Source organism: Malus domestica, chromosome 14, assembly GCF_042453785.1.
Source record: "Malus domestica chromosome 14, GDT2T_hap1".
Taxonomy (NCBI): Eukaryota; Viridiplantae; Streptophyta; class Magnoliopsida; order Rosales; family Rosaceae; genus Malus; species Malus domestica.
Window position 1 is genome coordinate 8,578,368 of NC_091674.1, and position 15,817 is coordinate 8,594,184.

Below are 15,817 nucleotides of genomic sequence, written 5' to 3' on the forward strand. Positions count from 1 at the left end.
ATTTAATTATTAGTCAACAAGCTGGCCTGAAAGAGACCGGAATATAAAACAATATTCGAAAGTTGCAAAATGATCCGATCTTTGTTTTTGATAAACGAATATAGAAAGCTCACAGAGGGAAGAACTAGTTTAAATGTCAGTAGATCAAATAAGAACAAAGTCAAATAAGCGTACATTCTTCTCGTGTTAGACAATTTAATATGTTATGCTATTAAATTGTTAACAAGATGATTTAGACACGGTGTTAAATCATAAATATACAAAATAAGAATGTTGTAAGTAGCAGATTGTCTTGGTGAGTATGATATTTCTCTTCAACTTACTACGTTCCGAGTCCAAATTCTCTCCCTCCTCTTTGTAATATAGTAGATTACCGTAGAGTATAGTTTGTAATATAAAAAAAGTTACTAGACGTAAATGAGTGCATAATTAAGTTTATGTTTAATTAATAGTACATGATATAATCTCAACTCTCAAACCAAAAACCAAAAAGAAACAATTATTTTTTAGGGTTAATTATAATGTGGAGCCAACTTTAGATTTAGTTCACGTGTTTCTTCCCTAAATGCAGATGACTAGACGCATTCTAAATTTCTAATTAAAAAGATCACGTGAATTAAAATTAAGGATCCCCATTGACACCAATTTATTGAATTTTGATTAAAAGGACCAACATGGAAGACATTAAAACGAGAGAACTGTTATTGGTACTTTAAAAATCTAATTGTGCCGTAACTTAGTACTATGGTCTAGTAATATTCATCTTCATTTGTAAGTGAGAGGTTTTAGGTTAGATTCTAGCCAGATGTGAATTTTAAAAAGTTAACAATTTGGAAATCATTTAGTCATCTATTTTACACAGCATTCCCAAGAAATTACTTTTTTCTTTCAAGATGTTTTAGGCCTAGTTCTCAACAACTCAAAAAATGGAGGACATGAAAACTTACTTCACCTTCTTCGGCACAAGTCCAACCGACCGAGCCTTCTCTAAAAAAGTGACCCAACAACATTCAAAGTAAGATTAACATAGTTTGTTTGCAATTGAACTGCTTCCCATATGACGGTAATGTTCATAAAAAATTACAACGAAAAACCCTAGGACAATCAAGTGCATTTTCTTTGTACGTTTCTTGCCAATCATTTTATTTTCATAATGAAACGCGGCTTGATGACTGTAATTGTTTATCCCATACAACATCATGTTAGGGGTTATCTCTTAAAAAAGTAAGTTAAAATGACAATCGTTTAGTCATTTAACGGGTTATAAAAATAAACAAACGCAATATTTTAAATTAAATAATAAATTTCTGCAGCAAATGAAAATATCAAAAGAGAGAAAATAGATAGTTGATGTGTTCTGCAAACTTCACAGACGCACTTATATTCTCAAATCATTCAATTTGTGTTCAAATATTTTGTTCCTTAATTTCAATTCCTTTTTTGGTTAAATTTTGCTTTATATCAGTTTTTTAGTTTCTATTAGTTGTTATCGTAATGAGCACTTACGTGGTTATGGCTGTGTTACTTTGCAGCTTTACGAAGAAGGATTGCAAAGAATCATTTGATGCTCTGGAAAATTTCTTGGTGAAAAGCAACGCCCTTGCTGCGACATAAACCATGATTTCGTTGCAGATATTGGCTATCTTTCCATACGATTTGAAGGCCGATAAGACGTCTCACAGGGAGAGAAATCTATGGCTGCTTTCTCTTCAATTATACCATTTTCTAACTTCTAAGCTATCAAAGTAAAACTATTTAGAATTATATGGAGCAATTGTTGTATTGTATATCTTTTTATAATTTACATCGTAATATGTATAAAATTTCAAATTTATTAAGACTCAGGACATGCCTTGGATGCACTTAGTTAAAAAAAAATTTAAATCTTCTAAATACGTTAGGCTCGGGCTGACTACTATAGATAAATAAAATAAAATAAAAATGCAATAAAAACAAGAAAAACGATCAGCATATTTAAACAATAATTACTTAGGTCGTGCATGGCGCGTGGGATTAAGAAAAAGCATTTTGCACGCACATGACATTCAGGGGCATAGCATCTGTGGTTAAAATAATGTCTCCCTTCGGCGTGTAAACGTATATGGAGAGGCTAGTATATAATAGGTTGCACACGCATGACATTCAGGGGCAAATAGCACATGTGGTTAAAATAATGTCTCTCTCGGGCGTGTAAACACATGTAGAGAGGCTAGTATATGATAGGGGTTTTTGAACTTTAATCCTTAAAGAAGATTAAACTTCAATAAAAACCTGATGTTAGATTAGATATTGATTTTAGTCCTCTAATGTGTTCTTAAATCAAATTTATATTATATTTTTTTATATAATTAATAGATATCTTATTTAATGTCATTACATTAAAATTAAAATTATTTATTATTATACACATTTTAATTCATTATATTTATTTTACTTCCTCTAATTAGTGTACCTAAACATCTGTATCACAATATATTTTACTAAATTAATGTACCAAAATATTTGTACCTAAATACATTATAGTGAATTAGTGGCACAAAATTGGGGAGCATGCAATTAAATTTATGTGGTGAAGTGAATGCGTGAAACAGGTAAAAAATCCAAGTACAAAACTGACATCCAAACAGAAAAAAAACCTTACTCGACTCAACACGCTGGACTCCATCGCGAAGCGTTTTTCCAACTCCCTCTTGCTATCAATCGTCACGTAAAACCAGAGAAGAAGTAGACGACCACTCCACTTCCAAATTCAAATTCGATCCCATACCAAGAGCAGATTACGTCATTCCATCCCCAGGTAAACCTACATACAGATATGTCAGCTTCTCTGTATTCACCTCAATTTGACTTCTTTACTGCGAATTTCAATTGCAGCCCGCCAGTAGATTCTTGGGTTTCATTGGGTTTTAGCCACTAATCATTAGATCATGAAAATTGCTCAATAATTTCCAGGTTAATTACTTAATATACAATCTTCAAAGCATGTTTTAGAAAATAAGTGATTCCGATCATCAAACTACATTGTAAGATGAAAATGGATTCAGAGAAATAGAATGAATATGTATTGAGAGAAGTATCGTAGCTTAGAGTTCATTTGATAATGTATAACAAAACGATTTTTGAAGAATTATTTTGTAAAACAAAAATGACAAATAGAATTTTGCATTTTTACAATCAGAGAATGCTTCTGATAGTATAATCCAAGAATAATTTTTTAGAAAGATAATATTAGAAAAGTCTGGTACAAATAATTGAAATAATAATCCTATTTGTAATATAAATTTTAAGATAGTGATAGTTGCAGTAACGAGGATGGTGGCACTGGTGAGGGTGAAACTGGTGAGGGTGAAACTGGTGGCAACGTGATGAAATTGTTTTAAACGCATCTGAGTTCTTTTCTTTTTTCACTTTATTTTATTATAGTTTTGGCAAAAAAATGCATTTGAGTCTTTGTTAATTTACAATATTATGCAGAGCTTGTCTACGTATTGAATTATTAACCAGCTGGCCTGAAAGAGACCGGAAAATAAAACAATATTTGAAAGTTGTAAAATTATCCGATCGTTTTGGTGATTATAATTTTTCTCTTTAATTCACTGCGTTTTGGATCTAAATTCCTCCTTCTCTTTGTATAGTAGATTACTGTAGAACATATAGCATGTAATAAAAAAGTGTTACTAGACGTAAATGAGTGCATTATTGAGTTTTAGTTTAATTAATAGTACATGATATCATCTCAACTCGCAAGCCAAAAACCAAAAAGAAACAATTATTTTTTAGGGTTCACTATAATGTGGAGCCTTCCCTAAAAGCAGATGACTGAAAGCATTCTAAATTTCTTATTAAAAAGATCGCGTGAATTAAAATTAAGGATCCCCATTCACACCAAATGATTGAAATTTGATTAAAAGGATCAACATGGAAGTCATTAAAATAAGAGAATTATTATTAGCACTTTAAAAATTTAATTGCTCTCGAAACTTTTATATTTAAAAAAAATATATATTTGTATGATTAGTATACAATTAGATTTTTGGAGTGTTAGTTATATTTCTCTAAACAAAATAATGATAATACATTCCTCATTTACAATAAGGAGGAAAGTCCCTATTATCACTACCGTGACATTATTTCATGATACAAATATCATAATTGAAATGATATATTGACACATGCCGACCTAAATTGAGGCATGATGGCCGTCATGTGAGGATGATGTAGCCATGTGCACAATACGGAAGCAATATTAATATAAGGAATGCGAATAAACAAAAATAAAACCAACTAGAGCACTAGATAAGGTAAGGTGCAAGTGCGATATTAAGTGTGATTGCACAACCAGAGCAAAAGTAGCCTAAGTGCAGTCCAGCAGGACGAATATTAATTATACAACACCCAAATGTGATCCTACATTGGTGATAATTTGTCAGAACCTCCGTCAAATCCTCGTAAGCCACAAACAAGCACTCCTACCTAAAACCTGGAGGGGCGTAAAGCAGAAAGTGAGAGTGGGCAAAAACAAAGTTTTCCAAAACCATTTCAACAACAAAGATAGTAACCCCTCGCCGTAAAACTTGTATAATTTCCCAGAAAATAGAATATATACATATCTCAAAACCATGCTCAAAAAAACGATATTCATAAGTATGTCATGCCAAATATCTCAAATAACTGAATAAGTAACTCAGGTGAAATAACTCATGAGAAATAACATATCAGCCAGATCCACCTAAAGTGGCCTGTATGGCTAAATCTATAGCTCAACAAGTATGCCTGCACACGAGTCGGAACCACCTATAGTGGTCTGTACGACAGGACTGGGTGTAAATAAATACGCTCTAGTGCTACGAACATGTGAAGACTGTGCAAATAATCGCGAGTCACCTACGAGTCAGAACCACCTATAGTGGTCTGTACGACAAGATTGTGCACCTAACTTGGATCCAAGGTGAGTGTATGGTGCGGGAGGTGAACATCACGTGAAGGATTGTGCCCTAACCACGGGCGAGAGCACTAACACCGGGGTGTAGGTTTATGAGCTCTCAACACATTTCACATAATCATCAATTCACATAAACAATCTACAACTCACCTGGTACTTACCTGAGCGTCCACAACGTCAAATCACATTTATGCATACCATACAAATTTATAGTCTAAGCATAAATCAATAGGCATGACATTTCAAAACATAATTTCATTTAAACACATTTTCTGGGAAAAATACCAAGTATATAGGTATATACTAAAAACCAAAAGCCCACTCACTGATATGTGGAAGGGTCGTAGCCCCCGAGTCTCGCTTGATTACACTCGTCCTTAGGATAGGTCTCACTTATATGCGAAACAACTATATAAACGTTATTTTAAAGCACATAACCAAAATTAGGTAATAACTTCTCATACATTGCTCAATTGGGGTGTTTGAATATACCAATGTGATATACTCAACCTCATAAACAACCCCATATTTTTAGAAAAATTTTCCGAGCACCCATGCGCCCTCACGCACTGGCCAAGGCACGGCCAGACTCGCGGCCATGCGCAGGCATGTGCCTGGCACACCAAACGGATTCCCTAACGGCGTTAGGGAATATACCGTTAAATTTAAGCATATACCGTTAAATATACCTGATGTCGTTAGGAATATTCCATCAACTTTGATGGATTATTCGCCTTCTTCTCCAGCGAGTCGCCGGATTCTGTCACCGTCCATCGTCTGTGCACCGGAAACTAGAAAAATTTCTAAACTTCATATCTTCTTCGTTTTTCATCCAAAACTCATGCAATTTGTACCAAAATGAAGCTTAGGATGAGAGGAGCAAAACCTTACCACTTTGGAGTCCTAACTTCAACGAAAAGTCGTAGGAAAATCCCTTGAAATTCCGGCTAAACCTGTAATCCTAGTAATGAGCTTATCCCGACGTCCAAATTTTACCAAAACTACTCCAAATCACTAAAGAAGTAGTAAATACCTTCTCGAGACTTAAAACCAAAGAAAAAATCGACGATCACACTTGACGCACTGTACCTCACGTTGGAGCTTCTGGTTTCTCGGGTTTCTGATGTTCTTCCTCCAAACAAATGGTATAGCTTTACTCCTGAGCTTGCAAGGAACTTGAAAATGATCTCCACGAACTTGATTTGCGAGAGATGGAGTTGGTTGGATGATGACCGTACGGGTTGTACAAAAAATGGAAGAAAATCCGAGAGGGAAAGAGAGAAAGAAAGTCAACGGGTATGTGTGTGTGTGTGTGTGTGTGGTCCAGATTTGGGCAACCAAACAAAAACAAAGAAAAACTTAGCCTATTTACACACACAACCACACAACGTTCAAAAGCAATATAGACATTTCACACGATTGATTAAATATTTCAGGACGGGCTGTCATAACCTACCCCCTTAAGAAAATTTCATTCTCGAAATTTCACACAACCATTAATAACCATAAAATAAGCGTGGATACATTTCCTTCATACGCTCTTCTATCTCGCATGTGGCTTCCTCCACCGAGTGATTCCTCCACAAAACTTTCACTAAGTGCACGGTCTTATTCCTTAGAACCTTATCTTTCCAATCCAAAATCATCACTGGCTCCTCATCATAAGTCAAATCTGGATTAATTTCCAATGGTTGAGGAGGTATCACATGTGACGGATCTGAAACATAATGATGAAGCATAAAGACATGAAACACATCGTGCACTTTAGACAACTTGAGAGGTAACTCAAGCCTATAAGTAACTTCACCGACTCACTCGGTGATCTGATACGGTCTGATGTACCTAGGGCTTAGCTTACCTTTCTTCCCGAACCGAACAACACCTCTCCATGGTGACAACTTTAGAAACACCCAATCTCCAATTTTATACACCCGATCAGTGGCATGCTTGTCTGCTAAACTTTTCTGATGATCCTGGGCCGCTTTCAGTTTAGACTTAATTACCTGAACATTTTGAGTAGTCTCATTCACAATCTCAAGGCCCACCAAAACTCTTTCACCAACCTCTGACCAACATAAAGATGTACGACAAGATTTTCCATAAAGTGCCTCAAAAGGTGACATACCAATGCTCGAATGGTAGCTATTATTATATTCAAACTCTATCAAATCTAACCGCTGATGCCAGTCGTGGCTAACTGCAATACCAAAGGTCTTAGTATATCCTCTAGTGTATGAATAGTTCTCTCATATTGTTCGTTTGTCTGGGGATGATATGTCGTACTATAAAGTAACCTCAAACCAAGAGCCTTCTGAAATGTAGTGAATCTAGGATCCCAATCCGAGATAATACTAACTAGAACTCCATGATACTTAACGATTTTCCATATAAACAATTCAGCTAATCAGCTTAAAGAATATTTCTCCCTCACTGGAATAAAATGTGCTGACTTAGTAAGCTGATCAACTATCACCCAAATTCCATCATAACCATTTTGTGTACAGGGAAGCTTGTACACAAAGTCCATGGCAATGTTTTCCCATTTCCACTGTGGAATGGAAAGTGGATGCATCAATCCCAATGGCTTTTTCCTTTCAGCTTTGACCTGCTGACAAATGGCACACCTACTCACATACTCAGCAATTTCTCTTTTCATACTTGGCCAATAATAAAATGGTCAAATGGTATGATACATTTTAGTACCTCTAGGATGCACTGCATAAGTCGAACAATGTGCTTCATCCAAAATTTCTTTCTTTAATTCCGCATTGTTTGGCACGTACATTTTGTTCTCCTACATAAGCATGCTGTCAATCTCCCGAATTCTAAGATCTTTTTTTTCCCTTGATTTCTTGCCTCAATTAACTCCTGGATTTCTTCATCATTCATTTGAGCCTCGAGTACTCGATCAATTAATATTGGCCTAACCTGAAAATTAGCAAGTAAGGCTTCCTCTCATTTTTCCACTCCTAACTTCACTCTAGTGGACCTCAAATCCGCAAGAAGAGGAACATGACAAGCGTACAAAGCATTAATTCTCCCTTGAGGCTTCCTACTAAGTGCATCCGCCACCACATTTGCACGACCAAGGTGATACTCAATCATGCAATCATAGTCACTAAGCAATTCAATCCACCTTCGTTGTCGAAGATTAAGATCCCTTTGAGTGAAAAGATATTGAAGACTTTTATGATCCATAAAGATCTTACATTTTTCACCATAAAAATAATATCTCCAAATCTTCAAAGCAAAGACGATAGCTACTAACTCAAGATCATGAGTAAGATAATTCATCTCATAAGGCTTCAACTGTCGCGATGCATAAGCAATCACCCTACCATGCTGCATCAACACACATCCCAGACCATTCAAGGAAGCATCACTGTAGATCACAAAATTACCACTATCATCTGGAAGTGCCAAAACAGGTGCATGAGTGAGACAATATTTCAACTGCTAAAAACTCTGCTCACAGTTATCATCCCACTCAAACTTAACATCTTTCCTAGTTAACCTCGTCAGCGGTAATGCAATAACTGAAAAATCCTTAACAAACCGTCTATAATAACCAGCTAGGCCAAGAAAACTTCGTACCTCAGTGACGGTCCGTGGTTGCTCCCAATTCTCAACAACTGCCACTTTTTGAGAATCCACCTGAATACCTTGAGCAGATATGATATGTCCCAGAAATGCCACTTGATCCAGCCAAAATTGGCATTTGCTAAACTTAGCATATAATTGGTGTTCCCTTAATCTCTTCAGCACCTAAGTAAGATGTCGAACATCCTCTGATTTAGACTTAGAGTATACCAGAATATTGTCAATAAAGATAATAACAAACCTGTCCAAATATGGCTGGAATACTCGATTCATCAAATCCATAAAAGCTGCAGGTGTATTAGTTAACCCGAATGGCATCACAAGAAACTCATAATGACTATAACAAGTCCTGAAAGCTGTCTTAGGAACATCTTCTCTTTTAATCCTCAATTGATAGTAACCAGACCTCAAATCAATCCTAGAAAACACACAGGCGCCTCGAAGCTAATCAAATAAATCATCTATATGCGGCAATGGATAATAGTTTTTAATTGTTACCCAATTCAATTGCCTATAATCAATGTATAGCCTCAAAGTTCCGTCTTTCTTCCTCATAAATAAAACTGGAGCTCTTCAGGGTGAAGTACTAGGCTGAATAAAACCTTTATCAACTAATTCCTGCAACTGGATTTTTAATTCCCTTAATTCAGCAAGAGCCATTCGATAAGAAGTTAAAGATAAAGGATCTGTACCTGGAAGTAAATCAATAGTGAACTCCACATCTTGGTCTGGCGGCAATCCAGGTAAATCATCAGGAAAATGCTTGACTACTTGCACATCCTCCATATTGCTAGGAACATTATCATTCAGCACTACATGAGCCAAATATCCCTGACAACCTTTCTCTAACAACTTTTTAACTTTTATGGCAGAAATAACACCATGCCTCACCCCACTACGCTCGCCCACAAAAGTAACCTCATATAATTCAAGACGATAAAAAATAATTGTTTTCCCGTAGCAATCTATATTGGCACGATTGTAATGCGACCAATCTGTGCCCAAAATCACATCAAAATCCACAATATCTAACGGGACGAGATTAGCTGGCATAACTACATATTCCACTAACACGGGACATTCTGGATATACGTAACTAACATAACATCTCTCTCTTCTAGGCATTGCAAACTCTAAATCATATCCAAGAGGTGTAGGATGAGGTTGTGTCAATTGAGCAAATGTATGAGAAATAACAGAATGTGTAACACCACAATCAATTAATACTCTAGCAAAATGGCCAAGAATATTTAACATACCCATGATCAAATCAGGATTATTCTGAGCATCCTGCAATGTCATGTGGTGAATATGTCCCTGGGCTTGCTGTCGTCCTCCATGATCTCTGTTAGCTTGATTACTTCACCCCGGCACACCTCGCCCCTAACTTGGCTAACCAGGCTGTCTCGATGATCCCGCAGTACTGGAAGCAACCTCTATGTGCTGGGATTGTCCTCCAGGATACCATTGAGATCCACCAGCTGAATACGACGGATATAGCATATAACCTCCAGGATACTGAGGATAACAACTCTGCTAATACGGGTCATGTGGGTACTGATACTGCCTTGCAGAATAAAAAGCTACATCGCCCTGATAATGATAAGCACCTTCGTGACCCGTCTGACCATAACTACTAGATCCTTGAACTTGTTGGCTCGACAGTGGTGGTGGTAAGGAAGACTGTTGGGGCCTCTGCTAATTCTAAGGACAATACTTAGCCCTATGCCCCATTTGACCACAAGTATAGCATCCGCTACTGCCTCGCCTACGCTCCCCACCACAGTGCCGATTATTACACTTATGACAAAAAGGTGCACCCCACCAGAATCTCTTTGCCTCTGAGATGAGGATCTCCATAAAATCTACCACTTCTCATCTCACTAGTGGAACCCCAACTCCCACTTGAAGAACTGGAACTAGCTCAACATCTCTTAAAATTCTGAGTCTTATGATGTCCCAAAGATAATTGACCTTTACCTTTATCATCTTTCTTCTGATTTCCATCTTTTTCTTCCTTCTCACTCTCACTAGGCATATTCTCTGAGTCTTCAATTTGTAGCAAAATATCATAAAACTCCTGGTAAGTAGCACATGAAGTTGTGGTCACCATAGAACGCCACTTCTTTCGAGAACCCAACCTAAAATGACGGAGCATCTCAATCGAATTAGTAGCAACCTCTAGGTGATAGCGAGATAAATCAGTAAACCTCCTGTAATACTTATTAGCTATCATCTTTCCCTGCTTTAAGTGCGTGAATTCTTGCTTTTTGCGATCTATATATTCTGGAAGAATGAATATCTTCTGAAATAACTGCTTAAAAACTTCCCAACGGTAGCTTCCTCTGGTGATAACTGATAAGACTCATGTCTCCACCAGGATGCAGGCTGCTTACCTAAAAACCAGGTAGGCATCTTAACCCACCTATCCTCCAGAAGATTTCCCTATCTATGCATCAAACAGAAAGTCTTCTCAAGATGATTAATCCATTTCTCTGTTCTTTTAGACCCTTCATTACCCATGAAATTACTCAACTTCAAATTATACACAGCCTTTAGAGAAGTCATTTGGGGAGGGCGAAATGAAAACTAAATGGCATTAGCTATAGCTTCCCCTAACTGAGCTATATTAAGGAAACCAGACTCAGCGAAAGGACGTGGCTCTTTACAAGGCAACATAATTCTGACATAAGACACCAAAATAATTAGAACATTCACAAGATATGCAGGACTACCAAACCTTGGCTCACCCCGACCTAGATCGAGGCATGCTGGCCATAACGTGAGGGTGACGTAGCCATGTGCATAGTTTGGAAGCAATATTAATATAAGGAATGCGAATAAACAAAAACCAAACCAACTAGAGCACTAGATAAGGTAAGGTGTAAGTGCGATATTAAGTGTGATTGCACAACCAGAACATAAGTAGCCTAAGTATAGTTCAACATGACGAATATTAATTATACAACATCCAAAGGTGATCCTACACTGGTGATAATCTATCAGAACCTCCGTCAAATCCTCGTAAGCCACCAACAAGCACTCCTACCTAAAACCAAGAAGGGCGCAAAACAGAAAGTGTGAGTGGGCAAAAACAAAGTTTTCCAAAACCATTTCAACATCAAAGATAGTAACCCCTCGCTGTAAAACCTGTATAATTTCCCAGAAAATAGAATATATGCATATCTCAAAACCATGCTCAAAAAACGATATTCAAAAGAATGCCATGCCAAATATCTCAAATAACTGAATAAGTAACTCAAGTGAAATAACTCATGAGAAATAACATATCAGCCAGATCCACCTAAAGTGGCCTGTACGGCTGAATCTATAGCTCAACAAGTATGCCTGCACACGAGTTGGAACCACCTATAGTGGTATGTAGGACAGAACAAGGTGTAAATAAATACGCTATAGTACTACGATCACGTGAAGACTGTGCGAATAATCGAGGGTCACCTACGAGTCAGAACCACCTATAGTGGTATGTACGACAGGACTGTGCACCTAACTTGGATCCAAGGTGAGCGTATGGTGCGAGAGGTGAACATCATGTGAAGGACTGTGCCCTAACCATCGACGGGAGAACTAACACCAGGGTGCAGGTTTATGAGCTCTCAACACATTTCACACAATCATCATTTACATAAACAATCTACAACTCACCTGGTACTTACCTCAGCGTCCACAATGTCAAATCACATTTATGCATACCATACAAATTCATAGTCTAAGCATAAATCAATAGGCATGGCATTTCAAGACATAATTTCATTTAAACACATTTTCTGGGAAAAATACCAAGTATATAAGTATATACTGAAAACCAAAAACCCACTCATTGATATGTGGAAAGGTCGTAGCCCCCAAGTCTCACTTAATTACGCTCGTCCTCAGGATAGGTCTCACCTATATGCGAAACAACTATATAAACGCTATTTTAAAGCACATAACCAAAATTAGGTAATAACTTCTCATACATTGTTCAATTGGGGTGTTTGAATATACCAACGTGATCTACTCAACCTAACAAACAACCCTATATTTTTTTTAAAATTTTGTGACTACCCACGCGCCCTCACGCGTCGGCCAAGGCACAGCCAGACACGTGGCCATGCGTAGGCACGTGCCTGGCACACCAAACGGATTCCCTAACGGTGTTAGGGAATATTTCGTTAAATATAAGCATATACCATTAAATATACCAAACGCTGTTAGGAATATTCCGTCAACTTTGACGGAATACTAGCCTTCTTCTTCGGCGAGTCCCCAGATTCCGTCATCGTCCGCCATCTGTGTCATCGGAAATTGGAAAATTTTCTAAACTTCATATTTTCTTCGTTTTTCATCCAAAACTCATGAAATTTGTACCAAAATGAAGCTCGGGTGAGAGGAACAAAACCTTACCACTTTGGAGTCCTAACTTCAACGAAAAGTCATTGGAAAATCCCTCGAAATTCCAGCTACACCTGTAATCCCACTAATGAGCTTATCTCGACATCCAAATTTAACCAAAACTACTCCAAATCACTAAAGAAGTAGTGTAAATACCTTATCGAGACTTAAAACCAAAGAAAACCTTGACGATCACACTTGACACACTATACCTTACACCTGAACTTCTGGTTTTTTAGGTTTCTGAGGTTTTTCCTCCAAACAAATGGTATAGCTCTACTTCTGAGCTTGCAAGGAACTCGAAAATGATCTCCACGAACTCGATCTGTGAGAGATGGAGTTGGTTGGATGATGATCGTATGGGTTGTACGGAAAATGGAAGAAAATCCGACAGGGAAGAAGGGAGAGAGGGTCAACGGGTGTGTACACGTGTGTGTGGTCGAGATTTGGGCAACCAAACAAAAACAAAGAAAAACTTAGCCCATTTACACACACAACCACACAACGTTTAAGGGCAGTATAGACATTTCACACCATCGATTAAATATTTCGGGAAGGGCTGTCACATATATTCTCTTATCATCTTTTCTAAATATTATCTGTAAAAAAATTTTTGGAGATCGTTTTGTCTGTTGCAGTCCTATTAGATTAGGAATGTGATTTTGTAAATCCTAGTGAATATAGGAATATCTCTTATATTCCTATTAGGAGTTGATTGCCCATTAAGAGTTGTAATCCTAAAAGGGTATAGGGATTTTACCTATCCTACTATTATAAATAAAGGCACAATGGGGAGAAATAGAACACACCTCACAATTACACAGCTCTCTCTTCTCTCTTTATGCCGCACCTTCCCTCTCTCTATGGCCTCCATAATTGTTCAGTAAATTATGCGTACAACATGTTATCAGCATGCTCTTGACGCTGCGCTAAACAGAGTTTGTTCTTAAATCAGGGTAGTATTACGTTTTAATCATTCTTTTTATGATTAATTTATTATTTTATTAAATTGATCTACATGCTATTGATTCAACTTATTTTTTTTGTGTTGAACGTGATAAAACGCATTGGAGATGAAATTACGGCTTTCCAAGAAGAATCTTCAACAAATTCAAAGGTTTTTGTTGTTTTCTGTCAATTATGTACGCTTAAAATAAAGGAAGATATTTGAAATGACCATGAAGTATGAAAACATTCTCCATGATGCATGAACCCCCTACATTTATATTTACCTTCCGATATATATATATATATATATATATATATATATATATATATATATATATATATATATATATATTGTATTTGTTCATATATTTGTTAATATATATATATATATATATATATTTGTTTCATTCATTACACAATTAAATTGCTTTGGGGAATTGTGAATCAAAGCATATTCATAAGCAAATTTAGGGTTTGTAAAACCCTAACAATTTTGATAAAAAAGGATATTGGGACTTTGCGGCACCACCGCCATGGCACTACCACAAAGACCACCATGCTGGCATGAAGCCCAGTCATGTGGGAACCCTCATTGACACGACGTCGTTTGACATCTCGAACCTTTGCCGAAGCTTTTAGGCTTCGCAGCATAATGTGGACAACCATGCCGTGTGCCTGGTTTGGTTTCCTTACCACGAGCCTGCAGCCCCGACCCACACAAGCATATGCTGGGCTAGTCCCCTTTCACCTCGGCCTACGCCAACAGTTTGCTATTGGGATTTGCCACTACCACGGCCCGTGCCTCAATCAGCCAGCCCACGGGGTTAGGCTTAGTCCTCACACGCACAAACTCGTAGGCCAACACTTCGCTAGGCCTGACTCGTGCCCTCATTTGGCCCAAACTAGAAACCCAGCTGCAGCTGAGGTTTCCTTCGCACCCGTAGGCCTCTGGGCCTACCCCTGCGTTATGGCCTTAGTTGCTGGGCTCTTGTCACTCAGCCCGTGGCCTGAAGCCACCCCATAGGCTACTATTGCAGCCACCCCATAGGCTACTATTGCAGCCACACCTGTGCCCAATGCTCATGACACCCAGCCTAATTTTGAGCTGTGGTATTTTCGACCCAATGCTATTATTTTAGCATTATTTTTGCTTCTATGATCTACCCCGTTTGTTCTCAATCTATTAAATTAATTAAAAGTGATCTGTGGTCCATTAATTTGATAATGAATCCAAAATTATTGACTTGAAGATCACTTTTGGACATTAACGATTCAATAATTTATTTTTATACTTTGAGTTCCCGAAGAAACTCAAATCCACTACACTTAAATCAGCATATTGCATTATGTGTTCTTGCATGAACCACTCTTTTATGAACTAAACATTCATCAACTAAATTAAACATGTGGTTTCAAATTTAGTGCCTTTGAAACCCGAAGTTTTCATAAAACAATACACCCATGAAAACCCGACGTTTTTCATGAAAACCATGTCTTAGAACTCGAATGTTTTAACTTTGATGCTTATGGATGATTCATTCCCATAACACTAATCATATTATTGTTCCCTCCAAATTAGTGGATTGTTGAACTGTCACAAGTTCGGTTTCCCTTATTTGGACGTTTCTAATATAAACCACTTTATGTGGGGTACAAGACATTGCCTGAAGCAAACCATGATTACGTCCATGAATGAGTACGATTCTAAAGTTTATAAATCTGATAAAATTTTGACTAAGAGAATATTTTTCTCGTCCTTCCATGTTTCTAACTTGCCCTTGAAGCAGCAGTGTAGAAAGCGGAAGTTTACCAAATTCTCGGATCTGATTACTACCACAAACGTGAGAGAAAGGTATATACCCAGTTTGGTTGGAGTCTACCGAATAGTATAAACTCAGTTCTGCTGGAGTCTATCGAATGGCTCTACCCAAT